Genomic DNA, 12,326 nt, shown 5'->3' with positions numbered 1-12,326 from the left:
CTAAATATTTTTCAATTTTGAGGGTAAACCAAACTAAGACAGGGAAAAAGGCAGACATGATCCCTTCTTGTGGAACTTATCACTTGGGAGAGAGGGCAATAACAAAGTGAAAGAAATTTTATTCTTATTATTGTCAGAACCTAAAGAAGGTAACAACCAGGACTTTTGAGGAGTTAGAGGAGAGTGGGCCTTGTCTGGGTGCGCTTGGAGGGCTTCAGTGAGGAGGTGACTTATGAGCTGAGGCCTGAGAGAAAAGAGCCAGGTATGTAAAGAGATAGGGGAAAATCCCATTCCCATGAAGCTCTTTCTTCTCTCACTAACATCCCAGGGTCCTAGTGACACTTAATTCTCTTCCAGAGTTGTCCCCCCATCCCCACAAGGTCCAAATATATTTGTCTGTGACACCACTCCTGGTTCTGGAATGTGCTCTATGTCCACTGAGAAGGAAGGGGGTCCGCAGAGCAGCATGGGATTTATTGCTTTGGGACCAGGCACCACAGGACTTTGGGTTAGGTTTGGGGTACCTGGCCTCCCCAAGATCACGGCCTGAATCCTTGGCTCTGTGGTAAATGGCCTTTGCTGAGATCTAAGCCCCTTCTCTGGATCCATCCTTTTCCGTCCTGCACAGCCAGGAGGGCCTCACGCCCACCCCTGATCAAAGGACAGACGACTGGTGTGGAAGAGGGGCGAATCCGTGGCTGCAGCTACTAGGACTTTCTCCCTTTCTGCTGGCCACAGCCCCATGAGGCTGCCACTCTGGGCTGCTTTGGATGAGGCAGAAAAACACGTGAAGCCAGAGCAAAGGGGTTTTCGGATACCAGGTTTTTCCTTTATTCCTTCCATCAGAGGGGAAGGTGAGGCAGGTTCTCACCTGTGTAAATTCTGGGGCATTCACAGGTATTGTGATTACCTCGTGTTAATACTGTATGTTGTAAAAGAGGGTAAGAACAGTCCACTGAGTTTGGTAATAAAGGCGTCATTTCCTAAGGAAACATTGCTTACTTCTTTATAAAATCACATCCCATCCTGCATTGACTGTGGTGGAGGACAGAAGGGGGGGGTATCCCCCTTTTTAGCCTGCAGTGGGCCATCTCGCTCCTGCACGCACACCAGCCGTTTACAGCATCCGGGTCCTGCAGCAACGCCTAAGTCCTCTGCGTAGACCCGACTCCTCAGTTTGCGCAACCGCTCCTCTCTGTCCCCTTCAGAGTTCCTGTTTCCGGTGTAGAGACGGGGACTTGCTTGTTCCCCAGTGACTGGCGGCCTCTGCTTGGAGGGTTGGTCTCACCAGAACAGCTCGCAGAGCGCAGCGTACTTAGCTCCGTGTTCCCGAAGGTTGCTCGGGCCATGTCTGCACCAGGTTTGGTGGGGGTGGCAGTGGGAAGGAGGTTGTTTTGCTCCCCTTGCTGACCTTTGAGAGAACAATTTCAACATTGATATTGTTTTGGGAACGGGGTTATGACATGATGGGAAGCGCTGGGCAAGAGGAAATAGGGAAGAAAAAGTGTGTGCATCTGAGACGTGGGCCATGAAAAGAATAGAAACAAACAAAAACAAGAATGGGAACTCGAGGAATCCACAGGGTGAAGGAATTTTTTAATTTTTAACGAAGATGAGAGATACCTGAGCATATTAGACAGGAGAGGGACTGAAAGAGGAGAGACGAGAGGATTAATGAGGGCAATTTCTCAGTGTCACAAGCCTTGTCTTACTTACATTGCGCAGTCCCCAATATTGACAGCAGTCTCCTCCTCCATCACTTCCTCCTCTTTTGTCCTTCTCCCTTTCATTGTCTTCATATTTCATGCTGGCTCTGTGTAGAGAGAATATATAATATAAAAGATAAAGTTCTCAGACTCTGCACCCCAACCTTGAGATAATTACTGCTATCAACAGTTTGGTAAATATTTCTACAGATTTTTTAAATATGTTAATACACACACAAATGACTATTTTTTGCAACTTATTTTTTCAAATATCAGATCATATTATATGTTAGCAATTCTTTTCTACTGTAATGACATATTTCAAAGTTTTAATATACCTACCATTTCTTTTCTAAGAGGTATTATTGCCTAGTGGTTAAGAGAAAATGTTCTGGTGTCATACTGCTAGTCTTCAAATTCTGGCTAAGCTATTGCAGTCAATTCTTTCTTTGCGTGAATTTCAGTTGCTATGGTTTTGTTAAAAAAATACCAGACTCAACAACACAATTCATATTTCACTTACCATGCGAATAATTGCATAAAGAACAAAATGTTGCTGCTAGCTCTTCAAACCACACATCTGTATGTAAAAATAGATATATATTATGATCAGTTACCAATCACATCACTTCTTTCAAAATCTGTTGATGATTGGTCATTGTACATCTGTTACCAATTCACATACAGATAATAAAGCACATATTGTTTTTTAATATTTATTTATTTTTGAGAGAGAGAAAGAGAGAGTATGAGCAGGGGAGGAATAGAGACACAGGAATAGAGAGAGAAGCAGGCTCCAGGCTCTGAGCTGTCAGCACAGAGCCCGACACGCGGCGTGAACTCATGAACCATGAGATCATGACCTGAACTGAAGTGGGATGCTTAACAAACTGAGCCACCCAGGTGCCCAATAAAACACATAGTTATGTTGCTTCCATGTTTTCCATTGATAAACCTTTGTGACATTTTGGAAAAATGGGTACGAAAAAGAAAGAATTGGCTAAAAAAGATGAAAGGGCAGCAAAGAAACAAAAAGTAATAGTGCTGAAAGTGAAATTCGAGTAGAATTTCTAGAAGGAATGACTGACCAGGGGAATGTTAACATTGCTGCTATGTGAGAGACCCTAGATATGTAGCCAAGGAACTCAGTGAGGGTGCATTGACATAAATGAAGAAAGTGCTTGTGAAGGAAGGGAGGAAGATATCCCAGAAGAAGTGACACTTACAAAAACTTCACAGCACAGAAACCATGAGAAATATTTCACAATATTGAAAGCATTAAGGATAAAATATTGGAAAGTGATCCAAACTTAAAAAATGACGTTACACGGATGCCTGGGTGGCTCAGTCGGTTAAGCGTCTGACTTCCACTCAGGTCATGATCTCACAGTTCATGAGTTTGAGCCCGGAGTTGGGCTCTGTGCTGACAGTTTAGAGCCTGGAGCCTGCTGTGGATTCTGTCTCCTTCTCTCCACCCCGCCCCCTCTCGTGCTGTCTCTCTCTCTCTCTCAAATATAAATAAACATTAAAAAATTAAAAAATAAATTGGAGTGTATTAAGTATTATTTGTATTATTTTCTGTGCATTTATAATAGACAGCATGAGTATTTTTAATATTTTGATTAAAAAACTTTATATCAATTATTTTCTTATTGATTATCAAGCTCACCTCACTGTATTCAGTATGCATGGTCATTGTATGGTCCTACATTACTGTGTAACGCCGGGACTACTTACATCCAGCTGAGTATCTTGGGTGAGTTATTTCAACTGTTTATAGTTCATTTTTTTCCACCTGAAAAATGGAGGTATGATAGTATCTACCTTATAGGGATGCTGTGATAGTTATCTGAGTTAATAACTATAAAGCAACTAGAACAAATAATAGGTTATTGGTAAATAGCATTAATTGAATGCCCTATTATATTTCATTGTATGGCCATATCTTAACTTTCAAACAATCCCTTATTGTTGGATATTTATGTTTGTAAATGTTTGTAAAAATCTTCTGTGATAAACATTACAATGATCATCCGTGTACATAGATCTTTGAACAGTCTCTGTTTCTATTAGGTAAATTCTTTTTTTTTTTTTTTTTTTTGAGAGAGATAGCATGCCTGTGTGGTGTACATGAGTGGGAGAGGGGCAGAGGAAGAGGGAGATTTTTAAGTTGCCTCCATACCCAGTACCAAGCCAGAGGCAGCACTGGATCTCACAATTCTGAGATCATGACCTGAGCCGAAATCAAGAGTTGGATGCTTAACCAACTGAGCCACCCAGGCACCCCTGTTAGATAAATTCTTGAGAAGAATAGTAGCATTACAAAAAAATGACCACAGGGCTGTCTGGATGACTCAGTTGGGTAAGCATACAGACTCTCAGTTTGAGCTCAAGTCATGATCTCACGGCTGGTAGGATCTCTAGTCCTGTGTTGGGCTCTGTGCTGACAGTGGGGAGCCTGCTTGGGATTCTGTCTCCCTCTCTGTCCCTCCACCACTTGTGCATGCTCTCTCTCTCTAAGTAAATAAATAAACTTTTAAAAAGTTTATTAGGTTAAAAAAAAAACTCTTAAAAATTTAGTAAATATTTCCAGATTGCCTTCCAAAAATGTTCCAAGGACGTAGATCCCTATTTCCCTATAGTCACACAGATGCCTTTAAAATTTTTGCTAATGTGAAAGGCAAAAATGATGTCTGATTTTAACTAGTATTTCTTTGATAAGGAATGGGCTTGATCATTTTTCACATGTTTTTTTGACCATTTTGTATGTCTTTTGCTGAAAGGTCTGTTCTAGTTCTTCGCTTATTTTCCTATTGATGTGTCACTTTCATAGTGATATTTTTCCTCTTTTAATTTATTTTCACATATTAAATAATGAAACATTGCAAAAACAATTGCATATACCATCTAACTAAGGTTAAAAGCAATTTTTCCATATTTCGAAGTCCTTCATTCTAGGCAATAACATATTTCCTCATAACTTAAAAAAATCTTTGTTTTAAAACAATTATAGACTCCTACAAAATTGCTAAAACAGCACACAAAGCCCTGTGAACCCTTCACCCAATTTATCCCATTGATCACATTTTATATAGCTGTAGTGCAATATGAAAACCAGGAAACTGATAATGGCACAAAATTGTTAACTTGATTACAGACTTTATTCCATTTTTATTCCTCTGTGCATGTAAAGTATTATGCGGTTTTATCTCATATGTAGATTTGTGTAACCACAACCATAATCAAGATAGAACTCTTATCTCTGAAAAGGACTTTCCAATTTGTAGTTGTTCCCACACTCATCCTTGTCCCCTAGCAACCACTGATCTGTTCTCCATCTCTATAGTTTCATCATTTTAAGAATGCATACAAGCACAAACGTACAGTATGTAACCATTTGAGATTGGCATTTTTACTAAGCATAATGACCCTGAGATCCATCCAAGTTGTTTGCATCAATAGTTTTATCCTTTTTACTGCTGACTAGCATTCCATTATATGGATATACCAAGGTTTGTGTAACCATCCATCCACTGAAGGACATTTGGGTTGTTTCCATTGTTGACAGTTGTGAATGAAGTTGATATGAACATTCATGCACAGGTGTTTGTGTGAATGTAAGTTTTCATTTCTCTGGGATAATTTTCTACGAGTGTGACTACTGGGTAGTAGTATAGCAGATGCATATTTAGTTTTATAAGAAATTGCCAAGTTATTTTTCAGAGTGGCTGTACCATTTTACATCTCACCAGTAAAGTATGACTAATGTAGTTTCTCTGCATACTTGCCAGTATTTGGTGTTATCAGTAATTTTTATTTTAGACATTCTGATAGGTGTATAATGATACCTCATTGTCGTTTTAATTTGCATTTCCCTAACAGTTAATAATGCTGAACATCTTTTCATCTTTCTTAGTTACCATTCATAACTCATCTTGGGTAAAATATCTGTTTACCCATGTCTTTTAGAGTTGTTCTTTCTTATTGAGTTGTTTATTTGTTTTTGCTATTGAGATCTGAGAATTCTTTATAAATTCCAGATGAAATTCCCTGTCAGGTAGGTTGTTTGCAACTATTTTTCTCTTGTCTGCAGCTTGTTTTTTCATCTTCTTTTTTTGTTTTGTTTGTTCATTTATTTATCTTGCGGGGGAGCACATGAGCAAGTGGGGGAGGGGCAGAGAGAGCAGGAGAGAGAATTTCAAGCAGGCTCTGCACTGTCAGCACAAAGCCCAACGTGGGGCTCAATCTCACAATTGTGAGATCATGACCTGAGCTGAAATCAAGAGTCAGATGCTTAGCTGACTGAGCCACCTAGGTGCCTCTCACCTTTAAAAAAAAAAAAAAAAGTTTATTTATGTATTTTGAGAGGGAGTGTGCGCGTCTGCACTTGCATGTGGACAGAGAGAGAAGGAAAGCAGTAGAGGGGCAAAGAGAGAGGGCAAGAGAGAATCCCAGGTAGTCTCCTCGCTGACACCACAGAGCCCCAAGTGGGGCTTGATCCTGTGAACTTGAGATCAATACCTGAAGGGATATTAAGAGTTGGACACTTAGTCACCGGTGGTGCCCCCTCATCTTCTTAATAGAGCCTTTCACAGAGCAAATGTTTTAGTTTTTGTTAAAGTTCAGTTTATCAGTTTATTCTTTTATGGCTTTCGTATTGATTTTTAAGTGCTCATGTATTAGGGAAATTAGTCCTATGACTGGTCAGGCATGTTAGAAATAGTTTTTTTTTTTTATATAAAAACAAAATTTTAATTTGGTTATTGATGGTACTTTGTTCCACATTAAAGTTTTTCTTTCTGTGTAGTCAAATCTTCATCATTTTAGTCTGTTGCATCTTTTGTGCTGTGCTTTTTTTAAACCTCTTCCTTAAAATTCTTGACCTTTTGGGCTTCTCTAATATGCTCTCTGATTTTATTCAGCTGCCCAAAAATGTAAGTCTTTAGAAAAAACTCTTAATTATTGACATTTTAATACACTCACTTTTTTCTCTCCCTGTATAATTTTTTCCATCTGATCTATGCATTGTCACAGCTTCAGCTATAATCCCTAGCTTTGATTTGTATTTACAGCTCCAAACTGATTGGACTTTTTCACAAAGCTATCCTTCCATCACCTGAAATTCAGATGTCCTCAGGGGAAATCATTATTCTCTCCCTTTGGTTATCATCCTAGGCTAGAAACTGCAACATCATGTTAACCTTTTCCTTTCTCTTATAAACAGATATCAGTAGTCACCATTTCCTGCTGATTTGTTTTGCAGGATCCTTTAAATCAGGTTTTCTTTGGTTCAGATTCCAGTTATTACTAATTAGAGATGAGATAGCTATTTCCTAAATGGTCCCAAGTTTGTCATTTTTTTCTGCTCAAAATTCTACAATAAATGAGAAAGTAAAAAGGATGTAACAGTAATGATTAAAAATAATACATAACCATGGGTAGACGAGAGACTCAAACTTTTATGGAAGAATATTATGTACAACTCTACGACAATTTAAAAATCTGGGAAATTGATGTTTTTGTAGAAGAATATAAATTACCAAAATTGAATAAATAAAAAACCTGAATAGGTCCAGATCATGAAAGGGATGCAGAAGATTTATCATTTGAAAAGGTACTAGGGCTAGTGTTAGCTGCTACAGAGGAGAAAAAAATCCAAACATACCCTCTACCTACAATGAATTTAAGGCCCACTATAGAGCACAGGTTGAATCAAGCAAAGCAAGAGCATGAGACTGGTTAGATGACTTCTTGATTCTTTTAAATTAATGGCCTTCATGATTTTTTTCCCCCAAATCGAATACCTTGCATATAGAAACAACAAATAGACACAGGGTTTTTTTGTTTGGTTTTTCACATTATTTTTGTTCTCTGGAAACCTCAAGATGGCAGCATTTTACTTTGGAAGAAGCTGTTTATTGCCTGTAGTGCCCATCATGCTTTTCTATTCATAACAACACCCAGAAGCCAGGTTGTCACAGGAGGAGGGGGTGGGAGATAACGTGTTATATGTACTTCAGAATATTGTGACCTTTTACACTCTTCTCTAATTTAGCATCCATCCACAAAGAACCTCTGTAAATTGGTACTTCAGGTAAGCCTTCAGGTGAGCAGTTTCTCTACAGTCATTATAGAAACAGGTATTTTATTCTAGCTGCATCTTTTCCGCTTCAGCTAAATGGCTGATTTTTCTGTTCCCAACATGGCACTTGCACAGAAACAATTTTAGTTTCATCTTGGATATTAGGCAGTATAGAGTCAATATTTTAATAGTGCAATAGTGTCATACCTTGCCCAGATTGAAATGGTCTCCTTGCCTCCTTAAAGCCTCTTTTCCGGACTTCCTGTCCTGTCACTGTCTTATTCCCAACCATCCTATGGCTTCCCATTGCAATTAAAGTAAACGCAAACTCCTTACCGTGACCTGCATGCTCTGTAGGGTCTGGCTCTTCCCACTTCTGTGACTTCATCTTTTATCATTTTCCCTCTGACCTTTTCACTTTGTTCTAGCTACCATGGTCTTGCTGTTCTGTAACACAGTGAGATTTGTGCATCTCAGGGCCTTTGCACTCTAATTTTTGCATGGCTTACTTTCTTATTTGAGTTTCAAGTGTCAGTTCTTCAGAAAGGACTTCCCTGATCACTATCCTTCTCTCCCCAACCTTGTCCTTATCCTCTTTATTTTTCTTCATTGGAGGAATAATACTACCTAGTAATTTGTTTTTTTTTCTTTCTCAAGCAGAATTAAGTTCCTTGGAGGATTGGAAGTTTGTCTTATTTACTCCTGTCTCCTTTTAGAACCTAGAAATATGCCTGACACATAATAGGTGCTCCAGAACTAGTTACTGAGTGAATGAAAAAAAATGAAGCAAAGTTCAATCAATCTGGTATCTCTATTTTATCTCTTTTATAGGTAGCAGTAAGCCAGATACTTGGAAAGTAGAAGTCTAAACCCTAGTGAGGCAGTCTTATTGACACTAACTCATTAAATTTTTTTAGGCACCCATGATTATCTACATTTATTTTTTTTCTTAAGGACTTCTGATTGAAAAAATTCTCTCCCAAATCGTCCTAAAACAAAAATGGTCAGATAAATGATAGCAGTTAGGTATCTTTAGCATTTAAGTAATTTAAAAAATGTCAAAATTAGCATCAGATTATTCCATAATAGATCTGTGGAATTAATTCTTAAATGAAGTAAATTTTACTGAGACATTATGTGAGTTACCCAAAAGAACTTGTCACTTATGTCAAAAGAGTATCTGCATTACTAATCCTGGATGATATTTTGTCTGCAAAACAGCTCTGAGGCATAGAATATTCAGGCTGCAAAGAGAAGAGTGTAAATAATTAAGATGTAAATTCAATTATGGCTGTGTCCCTATTACAGTTCTTTTTTTGGTAATAGCAATATACCGTGTCCTCAATTTATAAATGGAATTTCATCGGATGTAAGCATGTGGAAGGAGAAATTATGAAAAGTTCTTGGTAAATAAAAAGCAATTCATTAAATATTCCCAGCTGTATGGATCTAGTTGTACTCAAAATATTTAATTCAGTTTTGCAGCTACATAGAATCCCAAAATTTAATTATATCATAATTTAAATAGTATTCTGTTCTGAAACATATTAAGATAATTCCCTACTTCTTTTTTTTGCAATAATAAACATTCATTAAGCTGAAATATATTAAATACCATCTTTTTAAAAAAATGTTTATTTATTTATTTTGAGAGAGAGACAGAGAGATTGAGAATCCCAAGCAGGCTTTGCACAGTTAGCTCAGAGAGGGGCTTGATCCCATGAACCTTGAGATCATGATCTGAGCTGAAATCAAGAGTTGAATGCTTAACTGACTGAGCCACCCAGGCACCCCTAAATACCTTCTTATATGAAATGGAATTGGGAATTAAAACAAATGGCTTGTTTTTTCATAGTAACTGAGTGTTCCTGTCATTTTTGTAAATACTCATTAGCTTAACTCTTAGTATTTAAAAAAACCATTTTGATTGTTTTGTTCATGCTTACCATATTATAACAAATAATAACATCTATAATCTGTGAAGTGTTTGCAGTGTGTTAGGCTCTATATTAAGCACATACAGATTACTTGATTGATACTAATGGTCTAGCCTTGGAACCCAGTCTCCATTTCTTATACATTTTCAATGGGAAAATGGACTCAAATTTTAAAAACACTGACTTACAAATGAAACAAGTTCTTCTGCTTCTTCCTCTTCTCCTTCTTCTCCTTCTTCCAAATGAAACTTCTTAACACAATATATTTATAAGAAGAGAACTATTTAAATTGGGTAACAGCAATGAATGGAAACCTGTGTAGCATGACAAATTGGATTAAATTAGGGTAACTTTTGTGTGCAGGAGAATATTGAAGTTCTTTCTTATTTTATTTCCAAATAGCATTCTCGGCATTAAAGATATTACTGCTGACAACATTGTTCTCTGCCTATTTGCAAAACTACAAAGTCTGATGCATATATTATTTGCATTTACTTTCACAGTAAACATTATCATGTGAGTTTGACCTGTTGACTGTGATGTGGCAAAGTACTTTACTAGCAGTGCCTCTTTGCCCTCTCTGCTAAAGGTTGCCTTTGCCCAAATTAGCCCCACCACCTATGACTGCTATAGTTGCCTAAGTTTTCTGCTGCTACTGCTATGTCTACACATCTGCATTGATATGATTCAGTGAAACCTTGTTAATGTTCTTCAGCTTGCTCTTGTTTGATTCAGTACAGGTTAGTCCATTATAAGGAAGTCATTTTGAACTCAAAATCTGCTTAAAGTGATGACAAGATGGCAACTTATTCTGGCATGCCAGGAAAGAAATAATGGACATTTGTGGCTTATCTGTACTCAGCATCTGTTTCCCTATATCGGGGTAAAAATATTCTCCTATAGGGAACTACCCTCTTTCATTGATTCAGTTGAGGCCTTTGGTTCAGCTGGAGTTGAACCTGCCTCTAGAGCCAGTGGTTGGTGCATGGAAGTTGAGAGCAGTATATGCCATGGCCTAGAGACTAGTTCAGAGGCAGTTTATGTGATACAGGCAGGCCAGTCACCATTGTAAATATCAGTTTGAGACTTTCTGCTGGAACCAGTGGTAAAGAGAAACTCTCTTCTGTTTTTTGGGGTTGCTAAGCCTATACCTTCTTACGGCCATTTTGCCACTACTTGAGGCCAGCCTGAAAATGAAGGCAGCATGGGGTAGGCCAAGCTGGGGGGTGGATGGAGGATATACAAACTACACCGCTTGAGTACCTAGATCTAGCTTCATGTGAAGCCAGTAGTGAACCCTTAATATTATGGTAGCTTAGGTTAGTTGAGTTGGTTTTTGCCTTTTGCAATTGAAAGAATCCTGAATAACGCAATGGTGAAACCATACACCAAATCTCAAGAGCATGATATGCCTATATTTGCCTTAACAAGGATGCAAACAGTTACAGTGAAGACTTCTGTTAATATTGAGGAGGGGGCCACAAAGTGAGTTGTTGACATTTTCCTGTAGAGCAAAAAGTGTACTCTAGGTTGCTGGTGTTGTGTTTTAGAATTCTGCTTTGCTGTCCTTTACCCTATTTGTAAAACTGGAGTGACAGATAGCAATAATTAGGGAAATATTGGTGCTGTATCATCTTGTCAATGCTATAATCATAAAACAAATCTTAGTATTTGGTTGAAAGGTACAGTAATTAATCAGTAGAAGAGGAAATTTCAGTTGAGGTACCTAAGAGTTTCCATGTGATAGACATGCTTTGGAATTTCGGCTCTGCTTTCCAGCTTTGTGATCATGGTCAAGTTACTTAATCTCTCAGCCACATTTGCCTTGTACTTAGATCTAATAATCCTGTCTAATAGTGCTTTTTAAAAAAAATTAAATGGGTTAATTTAAGGAACAAGCTTAGAACAGTACCTGGGCATAATAAGTAGTCAAAATACATTGCTATGATTATTATTCCCCCCTTGTTTTTAGGCATTACAACATGTGGTGCCAGAAAGGAACTCTGGATTTGTACACGATGATTCCATCCTCATCTGTGTTTCCTGACACGTTTGGACAGGAGTCTGGCAGCCCAAGGTACAAAGAGAGACCCTGGGCTACACTTTAGCATGTTTTCAGTTTCTTGTGGGTTAATGGTTAATATAGAAATGCAACAAAGTATGACTGCTTTATCAGGGTTGCGTTCAGCCTTGAAGCAATTTCCATTTTTATATGTTCACTTACACCAGTTTGTATGATATGAAATCAATGAGAAGAGAACTGTGTTGGCAAGAACTCTGCCTGGTAAAAAAGAGACATTTTCTTAGACCATGTATGCCTTTAAACACTGTTATTTAAAAATTTGTTATTTCCTTGCAAAAACGTGATTACAGCATTACAAGGAAGCTATTGCAGTTGGACAGTAGCCTTCTTTCAGCTCTCTTTGAGCAAATATTCTAAATGTCTAGTGTGAGTGCAGTCACATGTTATAATGGGAAACTAAATAAAAGGATATAACATTTAAAATTGGTCAGAAAGTCAGAGAAAGGTTGGCTTTTTGGTACATTTTTAGATCATCATTGGTTGGCTTGAACTGCTTCATGCTTTTATAGGAACAAAAT

General features: G+C 38.0%; 1 long non-coding RNA gene across 1 annotated transcript; it reads left to right on the top strand.

Annotated features, from left to right (window-relative positions):
- The first annotated feature begins 947 nt into the window (after window positions 1-947).
- On the top strand, window positions 948-11,802 carry LOC132681102 (uncharacterized). Its single transcript, XR_009610840.3, has 3 exons — window positions 948-1,360; window positions 3,371-3,462; window positions 11,698-11,802. It is a non-coding gene; the product is annotated as an uncharacterized LOC132681102 (long non-coding RNA).
- The last annotated feature ends 524 nt before the right edge of the window (window positions 11,803-12,326 follow it).

Source organism: Panthera onca, chromosome A1 (genome assembly GCF_046562875.1).
Source record: "Panthera onca isolate mPanOnc1 chromosome A1, mPanOnc1 haplotype 2, whole genome shotgun sequence".
NCBI lineage: Eukaryota > Metazoa > Chordata > Mammalia > Carnivora > Felidae > Panthera > Panthera onca.
This window is presented reverse-complemented; position numbering and strand designations above follow the sequence as displayed.